This window comes from Dermacentor variabilis, chromosome 7 (assembly GCF_050947875.1).
Source record: "Dermacentor variabilis isolate Ectoservices chromosome 7, ASM5094787v1, whole genome shotgun sequence".
Taxonomy (NCBI): domain Eukaryota; kingdom Metazoa; phylum Arthropoda; class Arachnida; order Ixodida; family Ixodidae; genus Dermacentor; species Dermacentor variabilis.
Genome location: NC_134574.1, coordinates 31,897,308 through 31,913,610, shown reverse-complemented (window position 1 = coordinate 31,913,610; position 16,303 = coordinate 31,897,308). Strand labels below are relative to the sequence as shown.

The 16,303-nt window shown below is 46.7% G+C and overlaps 2 non-coding genes across 2 annotated transcripts; both read right to left on the bottom strand.

The window, feature by feature from the left end:
- Nucleotides 1-10,387: 10,387 nt before the first annotated feature.
- On the bottom strand, nucleotides 10,388-10,459 carry TRNAT-UGU (transfer RNA threonine (anticodon UGU)). Its single transcript has one exon. It is a non-coding gene; the product is annotated as a tRNA-Thr (tRNA).
- A 5,115-nt stretch (nucleotides 10,460-15,574) lies between these two features.
- On the bottom strand, nucleotides 15,575-15,646 carry TRNAT-UGU (transfer RNA threonine (anticodon UGU)). The gene has a single exon. It is a non-coding gene; the product is annotated as a tRNA-Thr (tRNA).
- Between the last annotated feature and the right edge of the window lie 657 nt (nucleotides 15,647-16,303).

Sequence of the window (16,303 nt, the reverse complement as noted above, 5' to 3'; positions counted from 1 at the left end):
CGTGTTTCAGCGTAAGCACGCAAGTAGAGCTACTGTAATTTGGCCGCATACTTTAGTTTGTGCTTTTTCTGCTAGGGGCGCTGAACATGCTGAACTTTTTACTTTACACAAACCATTGACATTAACAATCGAGCTGTCTAAGGATGTTTTTTTTTACCTCAGGCAACTAGGCAGTTGATTTTTTTTAATTTGATTGTTGAAGCTGCTTTCTAGTCATAGCGTCAAGGTTTTTGTACTTGATTAACCACCGACAGCCAACAGCCTATTGGTATTGATGAGGTTCCTGGCCGTTTGCGTTCGAATACTACGGCGGTAAAACATTTTCGAAAGCATGCTGGTTTCGTTTGCGAGTCATTACATAGACTTGCTGTAAAGAGGTCTACTCTTGGCAAAAAACTGCCTCATTTTGCTTAGGCGTTGATTATCATAATGAATGCGGCGGAGGTTGAGGGAGTACGCTTGAAGGTACGTTTTTATGCCGTTGATCTCCATAACACCGTAAGTACGCAAACCGATGTCACAGAACACCCGATGCATCATTGTGTGTTCTCCGTCATCGCTTGTTTGCTGTACGCCTACTAATTCTTCATTTCTTCTTCAAGTGTTGTATCCTCCTTTGTCCTTGTTCTCTTGTGCTTCACTTACAGTATGTCGTTTCCGCCAGCTGTAATTCGCATTTGCAAAACCAATACGTTTGATAAGACGCAGTGGTTATCATAATTTCACTACACATGTATTAAGCTGGCACATATGGTTCAGATACAGGTACCTGTATGCGGACTTGCACGACGTTGATGCGGAGATTAGGATAATTATGACACCCGTAAGGAAGAGGCAGCTGATGGCCGTAAGCTGTTGCGTTCTTTCCGCCAAACTACCCGGCCTGGTAGTGCTGTAAAGATGCTGTATAAAAGTGACACGCGGTGACAGGAAAATTATTATACTTAGTAGCCGACCGTACGTTTTGTAGCTTAGGTCTTCTTTCTTGTGCGTTTGTGCTACCTTTATTATTGAACCATTTCTTGACTATGTTCTTGACTATGTAACCGCGTTTGTGTGGATGCGTAGACGTGTGCTTTTTGTTGTACTTGTAAAATGCAAATAAAATATTTTCAGGCTTACTCAATCTTTGGTGTCGTGTGCGTTTATTCCAGTCTACACCATCGTGCCACCTGGAAACCGCATTCTGTCAGTAGCCCTGCAGGAATTGCAACAGCTGGAGCGCGGCGGCACAACTCGGGGTAACGGCGGCGTAATAAACGAAAAACCGCTCGGGATGCCCTTAAAAATCAGTTTAGCGTGTGCCTTCACTCGATATGACTCAGCGCTACATGTATTCTGCTGCGCCTCGATCGTGCTCCCGCCAGTTTGGTTGCTGTGTAGCAAACGTAGCGCCTACATAAATATGTAGGCGCTACGTTTGCCGCACAGCAACTAAACTGGCGGGAACACGATTGAGGCGCAGCAGCCAGAAACCCAGTAAAGCCACAGAACACCTGGTAAAGCGGCCATAGTGTGCAAAACCCCGTTTCCGTTTCCTGTTCTACAGCGCCACCTGTGTTCGCATACTTTAGTTCACGACGCCACCGCTACGCTTATTTCCGTAGCACTGTGGAAGGTACAGTTTCCCTTTTCTAAGTTTGTATAGGTGTTCTGTGGTATAACATTGTATACCTTGGCGATTAAAAAAAAAGATGTTACAAACTGTCGCTCTTGCAAAAACAGACAGACAGACCTTTCCATTTGTCTACTTTTTCTTTCATTTCATTTGTTTGCTTCCTCCAATATTCACCACTGCTATTATAATTGTCTAGGGGAACACTGAGATAGCTCTTGGGAGTTTTCGCCCAGGTCACACTCGTGGAATAGTCCGGTGCGGAAAGCCTGACCCCGTGCCACAGCCCGAAGGATTTGCCCCAATTTATTCTGCTACGCGTGACTTCACAGAAGAGTTTCACTACAGATATTGCTTCGGTTACACTTGGTTTATCTATGCAACCTACTGCAATGTCATCTGATTACGCCAGTAGCTTCACTTCTGTCGCTGCCTATATAAAACCGCGTATTTTGTCATTTTCATTAATTGCGACACACGTGGCCTTTATGTAGAAAGCGAATAGAATTGAGCTGAGGGGACAGCCTTGGCCCACTGAACGCATCATGTTAATGTGGCCCCCAGTAACTTAACAATTATTCTGGTTCTGCTGCTCTGGTACGCCAAGGCTACGCCCTCAGTGATGATGGAACAGACATTAACCTGATCCAAGATGTCATACAACATAACAGGAGCGACACAATAGAAGGCTTTCTCGAGCTCGAGGTGAAAAACTGCAGCGCCACCTCCGGTGACGTTACAGCACTCGAGCACACATCGCATCTTATGGATGTTAGAAAAAATAGTTCGCCCTCTGATGCCACAAGTTTGATGGTCTCCGACTATTTCCTTGATGAAGCCTTGGAGTCTGTAAGGTAAAATCTTTATAAATATCTTGTAACCAACATTTGTTAGTGATATTGGCCGATAGAATGAAACCAATTTTAGTTTATCTATTTGATCGCTCTTAGGTATTAGTATGGTGAGCGCTTCGCTTTTTCAAAGGATGGGGGCAAACATTTCTGCTCATACGCGTCATTGAATACCTCTGCCAACAATGGAGCCAATTCTTTCTTAAACGCCTTATAAGCGCAGAGGCCATCAGGTCCAGGTGACTTTCCCGGGTTGAAATCGTCGATTGCCTTTTCGACTTTCCCCTCAGTTATTTTGGCTTCTAATCGTTCTTTGAAATCACTTACTGGCGGCATGCGATTAAGAAAATACGTTTTAATACTCTCCACATTCGCTTCCTGATATACAAAGAGCGACTCGTAGTACTCGAAAAAGGCGCGCCCAATGCTCTCACTGTCTTCAACGACAGTCTCTTTCATTAAAATTTTATCGATGTCGTTTCGCTGTCCGTGCGCCTTCTCTAGACTAAGCGCCTTTTTAGTGGGCGTCTCCCCTGCGACAAGTGCATTTGCTCGCGCACGCACGATGTCACCTCGATAACGCTCTTTGTCGAACTGTTCAAGTTTTTCCTTGATGTTTTGCACATCGTCTTTGTACGTACACTCTTAGGCAAAGTTACACCCTTTCGCTTGCCCCTTCTGCCACACAACAATAATCGTTATCTGCCTTGATGCGTTTCCTTTCTTTAACGCTGCGAGCCCGGAACTTTCCAGTGACGAACGGCGCGCGCGTTATCAGAAGGGGCACTCCAAAGGGTGTCAAATGTTCTACGCTGATAACGCGCGTGCCGTTCGTTACTGGAAAGCACCGGGCTCGCAGCGTTAATGAAAGGAAACGCATCAAGGCAGATAATGATTATTGTTGTGTGGCAGAAGGGGCAAGCCAAAGGGTGTAACTTTGCCTAGAGTGTACCAGGCTTTCTACACTCAAGCGATATCAGCTGCTCAAGCAGTCTTCTTATTCCCTTTTCTTGCATTTCCCTCTAGAATTTTATGCAGCTCGATCTTTGTATGGCTTTAATTTTAACCTTCTGTGCAAAACGTTCCCACTTCTCTGTTATTGTTTCCGTTGCATCATCGAATATTTCATTAACCGCATCCCTTACTGCATTTAATAACCGCTGATCATTTAGTAACCAGGCATTCATTTTGCAGAGACCCCAATGAAAAACATGTTTTTTTTTCAATACACCTATGCGACATTTTACGAGGCAGTGGTTCGAAAACAACTCGGGCACTACACAATATCAGTGGCATCTTGGAATCGTTTCCAACGACATGTACATTCGATCCAGTCGTGCATGACTACTCTCCTGAAAACGAGTAAAGTCACTTCACGCCCCCCTTCCAGACACTCGAAAATATCGTCAAGTTCATTTTCCCCTAATAGTTTTGATAATATGCTACAGCTTTTGTCACGCACACCGGCATTATTCACTCTGTCTCTGGCATTCAACGTACCATTAAAGTCCCCTAAGAACATAACGGGCTTCTCACAATGGACCTACCTAGAAAGGTTCCAAAAAAAAAACGAGACACGCTCCTCCACTGAATTCGGAGCGTAGACGTATATGACCCGGAATTCAACATCACAGATCGAAACATCACAAGAAACAATCCTTCCAGATTCGCAGGAAAATGCGCTTTCAATTTGCAGTCCAGGCAGCTTCTTAACAAACAGAATGCACCCCCGGACGCGCCTACCGCATGGCTAACCACCGCGAAATATCTGTGCGTGAATCGTCACACCATACTCCCGGTCTGCTCCTCTCCGTCAACCTTAGTCTCTTGGACGGCTAGTACGTCTATGCTGCGGTCAGTGACTAACCGTAGGACCTGATTTTGCCTACGACTAGCCGCCAACCCTCGCAAGTTCAATGTGGCAATACTAAGGAACGGTATTTCAGCCTAGCGAGAAAAGCAGGCCCGGAGCATGGTGCTTACCGTTCACGACTAACCCTCGCTAGCTGCCTCCGGGACCTCCCGGCTTGTTGGTGTCGTTAGGCGAGGCCGCTTTGCCCACAGGCTTCTTTTCAGGTGGTACATTAGGCTTTGGCTTTTAGCCCATCCGCCTTCCTTGAGGCGCCTTCGTCGGCGACCCGTGCCGGTACTGGTCGCACCACCGTCCCTGTCTTTGGTCTCGTCGTGGGGGTGCTTGACTGTGCCACCGAGAGTCACAGTCCGGTCGCCGTCGTTGACGTCCTTGTCCTGCAGGACTACCGTCGTGTCGTTGTCCGGCGCCTCTTCGTTAACTCCCCCCGTAGCAAGGCTCACTGCAGAGAGGACCTGTACCGGCTTGCCCGTCTTCTCGGCAGTCTCAGCCACTGAGCCTTTTGTGCCTGCCGTCGATGACCTGCTCAGTATCCCTGCCGATACCATGTCTCCTGTTCCTTTGGCGGCATCCTTCATCTCGACCACACCCATGACGTGCTCAGCAACAACGTCACTCGCTGCTGGTCCTGTCACGGCAGCGTAGGAGTTGACGCAGCCAGCGTCAGAGTGGCTGAAACGTCTGCACCTGGAATAGCGCGGAACTTCTCGGAAGTCTCACCACTCTCGGCGGACGTGCCCCGTGCCTTGGCAGCTCAGGCACTGCCTCTGTCGACCGGGCACGACCACCAAGGTGACCTCTCCGCCGACGCGGACCTGATGAGGAAGGTCCTCCCCTTTGACGCCGCTCTTCAGCTTGAGGAGGACAGTCCTGGGGGTCGACGTCTTGTCGCCCATGCCATGGACGCGCCACCTTTCCCGCCTTACCTCCTCCACGTAGCCGAAAGCCGTGAACGCAGTCCGGACGTCCTCGTCGGCAACGCCGTGCAGCAGCCAATGAAAGCTAAGCTTCACCTGCTGGTCCTGCGGGTCCACGATGACGCACCATCGTCCCTTCACTTGCAGTTCTTTGAGGCCATAAGGCTCTTCGTCGCAGCGGCATCAGTCAGGGTCAATGCCTCGACTTGGTTTATCTGGTACGCCCCTATGCATACCACGTCAGGCAGCAGTCCCGTAGGCAGTAGGGCGACTCTAACATCTTCGACCTTGTATGGTATGGCGCATACATCACTGTGTAAAAACACGGTGTTAAATTCCACTCATCCTTTCGGCAGCTGAGGCAAAGTAAATGGATAATCCTTATCGTCGTCGGTTATCCTGTTTCCGCAACCAAAAGTGGCCACTGTCGCTGCCCCGGAAGAGGCCATGACCGTACGATCCGAACAGCTCGGCGGCCGGATGCAGAATGACGACTTAGCTGACTTGGTCAATTCAAATTCCTTTAGGAATGCCAATGCTTCTATGCTCGGTAGCCACTCGGGTACAACTTGCCCCTTTTGTACTTCAATAAACAGGGACATGTGTTCACGGAAATGCAGGCGCGCAGGCCGCATGTCTGGGTCACAATAGAAGCCTTCCATTCGTGCTCACCATAGACAGTAGAGGCCTGTAAGCATGATGAGGTCAAATTGGACCCCACTTTCATTATTTAACGGCAGAACTCTGATGCCATGCAGATCTAACGGGAAATCTTTCTTTACGGCTCTTTGGAGGGCATTCCAAAAGAACACCCCCTCAAAACCGTGTAGGAAAACATGCGGAACTGTTCTTTTTTTTGCAAATCAGACAGTTGGAACTCCAGGAAATATAAATCCCGCGCTCTTCCAAAAACGCTCTCCTTGTCAAAGTGCCAGTGTGAAGCTTGAAAAAAAAAGATTTCATTCCTGGCTGCACGTGCATTCTTTTTACGCGTTTTAAAACGTTATTACCTTGACCTCTACTGTTTATGGTTATATACATCGGTACTGGAAAAATGACGTCACACAGGTCACTGTACAATTTCTTTCTTTTTAGACTGAACGGATAATTATTCGAAAACGGTCCTACTATCCATTTAAAAAATACGATTACAGTACCAGACATTATATCACTGCTGATAAACCCTGGTAACGCATAACAAAGTATCCCTTGACACACCGTTCTTAAAAAAGAGTTGTTGACGTCACGAAGAAAAAAATCTTTACAAGCTGTCGCACAAAAAGGTGTGGCAAACCCAGGCCCCCATCTTTCACTTGCCGAAAAAGATTCGTCCGGCTACAGCGTTCCCAGCTGGACAGCCAAATATATACAGCAAACACTCGATGCAAGTTCTGCACATACACTCGCTAACAATGCACTTGCATAATACACCATAATTTACTAACAAAAAATAAATTGCAAATTGTCGCTCTGGCGAAAATTTAGAGGTGCGCGCCTTCCCACCTCTGCGCCTTTTCTCTTTCTTGCACGTTTTCTAGCCATAGATCATCAGTTTTCTTATAATTTTCAAGTGTAACGCCGCGGTACTTTACTGGTGTTTCAACCCATTTCACGTTAGCAAATCTGTTGGGGACTGACGGCCACTCGCCATGCCAGAACCCCAGGCACTTTTCCCAATTGACAAAGCTCCCCGTCACCTCTCCAAACCTTCTTGCTACAGCAACGGTCTCCAGCAGACTATTTCCGTGAAGCACACAGCTATGTCATCAGCGTATGCCAAGAGCTTTACCTGTGACGCCTGCAATCTAAAGCCATGAACCCTATCATTTTCAATTATTGCTAGGCCATAACGTTTCAATATATATACAAGAGCGGACTCGCCGGGTACCCTTGACGCACACTCCGATGAACCTCGACGCGGCCCCCCAATCTCTTATTGACTATGATGCGCGTTCTGCAGTTTGGATAAGCTATGAATATACCGTCCGTGACGATTGAGCCTAAATTAACATGTTCAAGTATAGCAAACAAAATGGCGTGAGGTACACAATCCAATGCCTTTTCTAGGTCAAGCTGCAGGATTGCGACAGCCGACCGATAAGCATCAAAACACTCAAACACACACCTCATAGAATGAGTATTAGTCAGAGAATATCAGAGTATAGAGCGAGCATTATTACCACAGGTTTGATGGGATCCTACAATCTTTGTCCTAATTGTTATAACCGTAGCTTGGGAGAATGACAAGGGCAACGTTCCCAACTCAAATGCCTCATCAAAGGCATCTTTCAGCTCAGAGGACAAGTCGTGTTTGAATGCTTTGTAGAATGCCGCGCCCTGACCATCCAGCCCGGGCGACTTGCCAGGGTTAAGATCACCTATCGCCTTTTATATTTCTGCTATTTATATCGGTGCTTCAAGAGCTGCTTTTCTTTCTTCTGACAGTCGCGGCATGAATTCCAAAAAGTTTGTTTAAAGACCTTCTACATCTACTGGTTTATGGGCAAATAGCCCTTCATAGAATCGAAAAAAACGTTCGGCCTTATCTCAACACCGTTTTCCTCTATCACATCGAAGTGCTTGCGGCGGGCATGTGCCTTCTCGATACCCAGCTATTGTTTTATGGGCGTCTCCCGGCAGCCCAAGCCTCGGCTCTGGCCCACGCGAGCATTCCCTGATTGCGTTCTTCGTCTACTACTTTCAGTTGATGTTTTATGATATAGATGCCCTCTGTAATCTTGCCCGGTCTCGGCACTCAAGCTTAACCAGCCTTTCGAGCATCGTTCTTGAACTTATATCTTTGACTGTTTCCTCATACTTAAGGCAACTAGATCGCTCAATGGCTTTAATTTAGACATGTTGCTTTAATTAATCCCATTGCGCTCCAAAAATGGCCCTCTGTTCTTTTTTCATTTCCTTTATCGCCTCTTTCACAGCTTGAATAAAGCATTCGTCGCTAAGAAGCTTTACGTTTATTTTCCACAAATCCCATGAAAGTGTGTTTTCTTTTCCCTTAATTCCCATCAGACAATTAACTAGACAGCGCTCCGAGAACGACACGGGCGCGACATGATACTGGGTGCACAGGGCAATATCTCTACTGACACATAAATACGGTCGAGGCGAGTGTGACTCAGTTCTTCAAAATGCGTGAATTGCACTTCTGTCGCTCCTTCAAGGCATTCTGCTACATCATCTACATCGTGTTCTGCACTTATTGTGACAATACCTGGCTACTTCTATCTTTAAACCCGTGCGCGTTCCTTCGGTCGCGAGTGCTGCAAACGCAGTTAAAATCTCTTTACATAAGAACATGTTTGTATTTACTAAGATACTGCTCTATGCTAAGAAAATACATGTGCCTCTAATCTGTACCGTTCGGCAAGTAAACACATAGTACTCTCCAGTTAACCTCATTATAAGAAAAATCAACAACGATCAATCTGCCACTTTGGCATGAATAAACATTCTCTACAACAAAGCCCGCTAACTTTCAAAAAAATAGCAGGCACGCCGTTGACTTGCCCTGCGTGTGACTTACTGCCACGTATTACCGAGACGTAAAGCGAAGCTTCAGGCTTCGGGTCAGCTCCTTCCCTTATACTTTTGTTTCTTCCACTGCAAACACGTCAAGGTCGTGGTCCGCCAACAATCTGTACTCTTGGTGCTGCTTTTTCTTTGCGGCCAGGCCTCGAACGTTTAACGTGGCCAAACTAAATGACGGATTGTGTTCCATGTATTTAACTTGACGTGACAGGACCGGAAGCATGACGCTTACCTCGCACGTCTAGCGTACCGCTAGACGCCTCCAGTTCTACTCGTTTGCCCGGTGTCTTGGTGCTGCCTCGGCAGCTCGTCGGTGGCCTTCGTCTCCGCTTCGGCATTTCGCCGTGGTTTAAGGCGGGGGCGTCTCCTCACGGGCGCCCCTTGGTCGGCAGTTCCTTCAAGCGGCCGCTTGACAGCCACGGTAACTCTGGTGTTGGAGGCTTGGCTGTTTGTCATACGCGTCTTGGTTGACTCAGCGTGGAAGCCTTCTGTTTCACAGCTGCCCATCGTGTCGTCGTGCGCGGTCGCGGGTTTTACTGCGACTTCGGTCTCTGCGGCTAGCTGATTGGTTGTAGTCTCCGTTGTCGACTGGCTTTGCTCGCCTTCCGGTTTTTCCCTGAACTGCTCCTTATGGGCTTCCAGGTCTCCGCTTCCTTTCGCTGCCTCCTCGGCTTTGGTCACATCTATTAAATGCTTCTCGGTGTACTGGTTCACACCTCGCTCGGTAGCTGTGGCGTAGGACAACGTGCACTGAGCATCTTCGTGCCCGTATCTCCGACATATCGTGCACCGGGGCACTTTGTAGTTACGTCTGACGTCCAGAGCCCTGACAGCAAAGGCACTGCATTCGTCGACCCGGAGCGACCACTAGTGCTAGTTCTCCAGCGACCCGCACCTGGTGAGGTAGGTCCTCCCACTTCAAACCAGTTTTCAACTTCATGAGCACCGTCCGGGTGGTCGAGTTCTTGTAGTGGACTCCCGGAACGCGCCAACGCTCACGCTGCACATCTACCACCTTCCAAAAAGTGGCTAGCGCTGTATGCACGTCCTTGTCAGCTACAGCATGAATAAGCCAATGAAGGCGTAACTTCACTTGCCTGTCCTGCGAGTCCACTACGACGTAGCGACGCCCCTTAACTTCCATTTTCTTCAAGGCCAGGAGCCGCTTGGTAGCGTCTGCATTGCACATGGTAACCGCCAAGACATGGTTAATCTGATAGGCACCGAGTGTGACAACTGCCGGCAGTATCCTGGCAAAAGCAAGAGCGTCTCTGAAATCTTTGACTATTTCGGGCCGTGCTCGCACGTCTCCATGCCGAAAACCGTATTGGCGACGATGCGTGTTGCTGGCAGTTGCGGCAAAACAAACGGGTAGTCTTCTTTATCTTGGTTCCTGTTACCGCGCCTATTAAGGGCCGCAATCGCCGCTCCAACGAAGTTCATGATTACACGATCCGCGCAGCACAGCTGCCGGAAGCAGAATCAACACTGAGCTAGAGCGGCAACGCTAAGTGGCGCACAATACTGTTCAGATATGTAGCGCGTGCATTACACGCAGATAAAATATGCGAATCGAAAAAGTATGCACTGCCACCAGTGAGGATTGAACTCACGACCACTGGTTTACAAGGCCAGTGCTCTACCACAAAGCTATAGCGGCGACGCGAGGCTGCGCACAAGACGGTTAAGCTATGTAGTGTTTGCATTACACTCAGACAAAATATGTGAATAGAAAATGTATCCGCAGCCACCAATGAGAATTGAACTCAGGGCCACAGGTTTATAAGACCAGTGCTCTATCACTGAGCTATAGCTTTCTTTTTCTTTATTGCCTGTTTACATAATAGAGAAAACAACATCAAAAATGATTTCAAAGCTTCCTGAAAGTGATCAAATCAACAAAGAGCGTTACCCAATCAGGTGGTTCTGGCTAAACGTCTCGCATATACACTACATGTTCAATAAAATTTTCCCTTACAGTGTCGACATGTCTTACCGACATTCTAGTTTTCCAAATACTATGGAAGCTGAAGACCATTATCAAGTCGTAGGGCATGTCGCCGTCATTCTCAACTGGTAAATATCGGATTCCATGTGGTGTTATTGGCAAGTCCTTTTTGGTAGTTCACTGAAGGATGTCTCAGTGAAATATGGGATGTCAGCATTCAATAAATACAAGCTCTATTGTCACTGGTTTATTGCGTAATATGCAGTTGACTGTCCACGGTAGAATGATTCCTTTGTCTTGTAGCCACGTTGTTGCGGGTAAAGTATTTTTATAGAGCTTGAAGAAAAATGATTTCACATGCAGCCGTACCGGCATTCCTTTAACCCGTTCTAAGATGTCGTGTCCACAGCCTCCAGTTTATAGGTTTCTGCACATTGGCAGAGGTAACATCACATCCAGGAAATCTTTGTAGAGCTTTTTCTCTTTTACCGTACTCAAGTATTCTAAAGAAAATCTTACCTTAAGCATGGGAAAGGCCAGAACAACGTCGCGCCAATAACCTTATATACAATACATCGCAGTCTTATTCGTAGAATCGATGAATTCATTTAGTGCATTATGTAAGCAAGCTTGTATAACTGTGCGCAAAAACGGGTCACACAGATGTCTTAAAAGTATAAAACGTGACACAATTTGTCTGATAAAGAGGTCCGACAGACAAAGCCCACCTTTTCTGACGGTCAAAAACAGGTTAGTTGGACTAGTTCGCTTCCAGCTTCCTCCCCAACATAAACACTGCAAACAATCGATGAATCGTTTATAGGTTAGTACGCGACATGAACAATACGTGGAATAAATACCATAACTTGGCAACTAAGAATAGATTATAAGTGTTTCCACGGGCAAACATTGACAGATTTCGACCTTGCCATTCGTGTATCTTCTCTTGCACGCGTTCCGTTTCTTCGTTCCAGTATAGTTCGGTGTCATCATAACATTGTAATTCGACACCTAAGTACGCTCTTGGCATTGCTGCCCATTGGATTCCAGCGAATAATTCAGGCTGCTCGTTCCACTCTCCATGCCAGAAACCTACGATCTTCTTCCAATTGATCTTATAGCCAGATTCCTTGCAAAATTCACCAGTCAACCTAACCAACTCTATGATGATTTCTTGATCTTTGCAAAAGACAGCAATGTCATGAGCCTATGCGAGCACCTTGACTTCAATCGTTTCAAGCCTAAAACCACGTACACTTTGACTAATAATTCAACTCAAGCAGAACGGTTCCAGGTAAATATCAAGAAGTTATGAAGAAATTGCACATCTCTGCCTCACACTGGAGTGAAGCTGGATATGTGCACTTAACTTCCTGTTTATAATGATGTGTGTGCTGCACTATGAGTAGGCCATTTTTACCTCTCCTAATATCACTGCACCGACATTAACATATTCTAGTATTGAAAATAGTACTTCATGTGACACATTGTCAAACGCTTTCTCCAAATCGAGGTGCGACACTGCAACCCGACATGAGAGAGCATCATAGTTCTCAAGAACACAACGAGTTAAATGTGTATTGGTGGAAATTGTTCTGCCCTTGATTCCACATGTTTGATGCTGGCCCAGTAGTCTTGTTACAACACTTTCATGTCTCTTTGCTAACACTTTCGTGAATATTTTGTAATCACAGTTTTTCAGGCTTATTGGTCGATAAGACTTTACTGAAAACAGTTTAACCGGACCCTCGCACTTAGGAATTAGCAGTATATGATCGGTTAGGAAGAATGGCAGCATTCGCTGTGTTGCATACATTTTCTTGAAGACAATATTCAAAAATTGGCTGAGATGAAATTTTAATGCCTTGTAAAAGGGCACACCTAAACCATCTGGTCCGGGAGCTTTTCCTGCACGAAGTCCATCTATAGCGCCTTCAATTTCTCGCAATGTGATTGGAAATTCCAGGCTTGCTTTATTGTCATCTTCTAAACGTGACATAAGATGAACAAAATCTCGCTCAAAGCCTTACATTATTTCTTTCTTGTTCACGAGCAGTTCAGGATAATAATTTACGAACGCTCGCTCAATCATTGTGAGTTCGGACGTTTCCTCGTTTTGATATATTATCGCTTCTATTTCATTTTTTTTCGTCGCGTATCTCTTTTCGTCACTAAGCGCCCGTTTAGTAGGGGTTTCCCCATTCCACAATCGTTCCGCTCGCGCTCGTGCCATGGCTATCTTGTACCGTTCTTGGTCGATAAGTTCGTGTTTACTTTTTGTTTCTTTTTTCTGCTTCATGCAAGATCCAGCCTTCTCACACCCTGTAGACAGGAGAAATTCTAGTTGGCTGGTTAATTCCTTTTCTTCTTGTTTTTCCTTGCGGCGCAGCGCAGTTGCTTATTCTATCGCTTTTATCTTAAAGTCGGTTTTGACAGTTCGCCATGTTTCAATACAATGATTAGTTTGCGCTGTCATAGAGGAATCAATCGTTCCACTTATATCTCTCAGAAAACTTTCATCATCAAGCAATTTGGTAATAAACTTGCAAAGATCCCAATTAAATTTCGTTTCTTTTCGTTTTTGCCCTAAATCAAACGTCACTAGACTATGATCAGAGAAGCATAAATGTTTAATCTCGTAACTTTGACACAATGGCACGAGTTGCATTGCAATATAAACTCGGTCTAATCGCGCATGAGTTTCATCTTGATAGTGCGTTTAAACGGAAGCTTTCCCTGTCGATAACAGGATATTGGCATCGTCCAATTCATAATCATTCAGAAGTGCATTTAGGAACTGTGCGCACGTATGCCTTCGTTTCATTTGTTTAGCTCGGTCTATTGCTCTGCACACACAGTGGAAATCCCCCAACAATATTTGGTATCGCTCGCGGTTCAGGTATTCTTCTAGGTGTTGAAAAAAAGATTCCACGTGCACATTCGTCATTTGGAGCATACACGCACAGAATGCGCCACCTAAAGCCAGGAAAAGAACAGTCAAGTATGACAATTCGGCCCATTCCACATGTAATAACTTGTTCCTCTACAATACCAGCAAGGTTACGAATAAAGAGTGGGCAGCCTGCAGAAGTGCGAACCGCATGACACACGCAGACGTTATACAGTGCTCTAAATGGTTGCACCATGCGGTCCGTCTGTTCCTGGCCTTCCACCCTTGTCTCTTGCACGGCGACAATATCTAAACCATTTTCTTGAAAATATCGGCTTAATTCTAATTGGCGTCTCCTGCTCGCCAAACCGCGAACGTTTAAAGTGCCTAGACGAAGGGGCTTCTTAAGGTTAAGTGTCATGGTCAAACCGAAACAGGTGGACCGCATTGAGTATGCCTCAATCTTTTATGTTGCAACACGGTCGTTTCTTTCCTCCGACGGTCAACGTCGCGTCCAGCCAGCAGTTCTTGGGTCCATGCCATTGTGGCTCTGTTAATAGGTGACTGGACGCCATGGTAGCTGCTCGGTGATCGTAAGTGGGGAAATTGCTGCGCTGTGCGTTGACCCTCATTCTTACGAGGGCTTATTTGCCTGAGTTCTCCGGTGAGGAGGGAGGCTGGGTTTCTGTTTGAAACTGGTAAGTCTGCGCACTTAAAGGCCGGCCTTCATGACCGCCTTGGTGGGCGGTTTTTCTCCGCTACTTGCACTGAGCTTGCCCATTTCATCGCCTGCATCATCGCGCTATCTCTTGGTAGATGCGCCAGGCTCAAGTTCCATGGCCTGCGCGTTGGCTTCTGCTTCCGCACCCAACACTGCTTCTACCAATTTGACTTTGTCCCCCTCTTGTGTTTTCCGCGTCACAGGGACTCCGTTTGTCTGGGGTGTGGTGTTATCAGCAAAGACACCTTTCCACGCGTCGGTAGGGGCAACTTCTTGATTTGCGCTCTTTGTCTAGACCTGCTTTCGCCCACCAGCGGCTTCTTGGGCGTCTGCTCCATTCATTATGAGGTCAGCGCCCATGCACTTCTTTGCTTTTCCGGTGATGCTCGCGTATGTGGTCACGCAGTCCAGTCTGGTGTGGCCAAAGCGCCTACACTGGGAAGAGCGAGGAACACGACACTCACGTCGAATGTGGCCGGTGGTGCTGCAACGGAAGCATAATGGTCCTCGGTTCGGTACAACAACTAGAGCGAGTTCACTTCCTACGCGCAACTGGTGACGTAGGTCGTCGACAGTGATACCGGCTCCTAGTTTCATGGCCACTAGGCGGGTTGTAGATGCTCTTTCCTGATACCAGGTAGCGCCATTTTTCCTTCGTTACATCCATAACCTTTCCATACGGAGTCCAGGCCGCACGCACTTCACCATCGCTGACCACGTAAAGAATCCAGTGCAGCTTCATTCCTAAGCCTTGGTCGTTGGGGTTAACTACCAGGCACTGGTGACTCTTGACTCGGAATTCTCCTTTTGACAACATTTTCTTCGTTGCTTGAGCGCTCTTGAATGTCACCTCCTAACGTAATTCATCCTGTACACCCCCAAAGCGATAACGTCGGGAAGCACTCCAAGATTTTCCAATGCATCACGAAAATCTCCCACTTGATATGGCCGCGCACGTAAATCTGCATGAAGAAAAATTGTATCCATACCAACCTGACCTGTTGAGGCAATACAACTTGCTAGTCCTGGTTGACCGAAGAAAAGGACTTGTTACCGCGGCTTGAAAGGGCCGCTGAATCCGCTCCTTAGGAGCCCACGTTACCCACGTTGTGGTCGGAAGTGGAATGACTGAGCTACAGCGGAGACGCAAAGTGGTTCAGCTATGTATCGCCTGCATTACGCTCAGATGAAATATGTTACTTGAATAAGTATCGACAGCCACCAGGGAGGATTGAACTTACGACCCCTGGTGTACAAGACCAGTGCTCTACCACTGAGCTATAGCGGCTTTTTTTTTTCTTCATTGCCGACTTCGACGTGCTAAATCAAGGTTTACAAAGGATAAAACGTGTGAACCACACTTTGGCCAACACGGTACTAAAATCTTTTCAACAACGCTAATTCATCAAATACATAGATGCATTGTAATGGATCAAGCAGCGCTTTGAAAGCATCTCTCACACGCACAATGCTCTCAATGAAGTTATACCGAACCGGTCGAACAACAACAATGACTCAATTTTGAAATTGCACTCTAGTTTTCCACATAGCGTGGAGGCTCAGAATCACAATAAGGTCGTACGGGACATCCTCCGCGTGATCATTCGGTAAGAAGCGCATTCCATATGGGTACAAGGGTAACTGTTTTTTCAATGTTCTTTGCAGAACATCCCAGTGAAAAATGGCGTCCCAGCAATCTAGGAATGCATGTTCCATTGTTTCTGGTTCTTTACATAATAAACAGTCGGTGCCCCAGGGGATGAAAATACCCTTTTCATGAAGCCAGGTCTTAACGGGAAGTGTGTTTGTGTGCAATTTGAAGAAGAAAGGTTTAGCTGACGGCTGTATTGGCATTTATTTAACTGTCTTTAGAACATCTTGTCCTGGGCCTCCACGGTTTGGAAAACGGTACAGAGGTGCAGGGAACATCGTGTGCACGAGTACT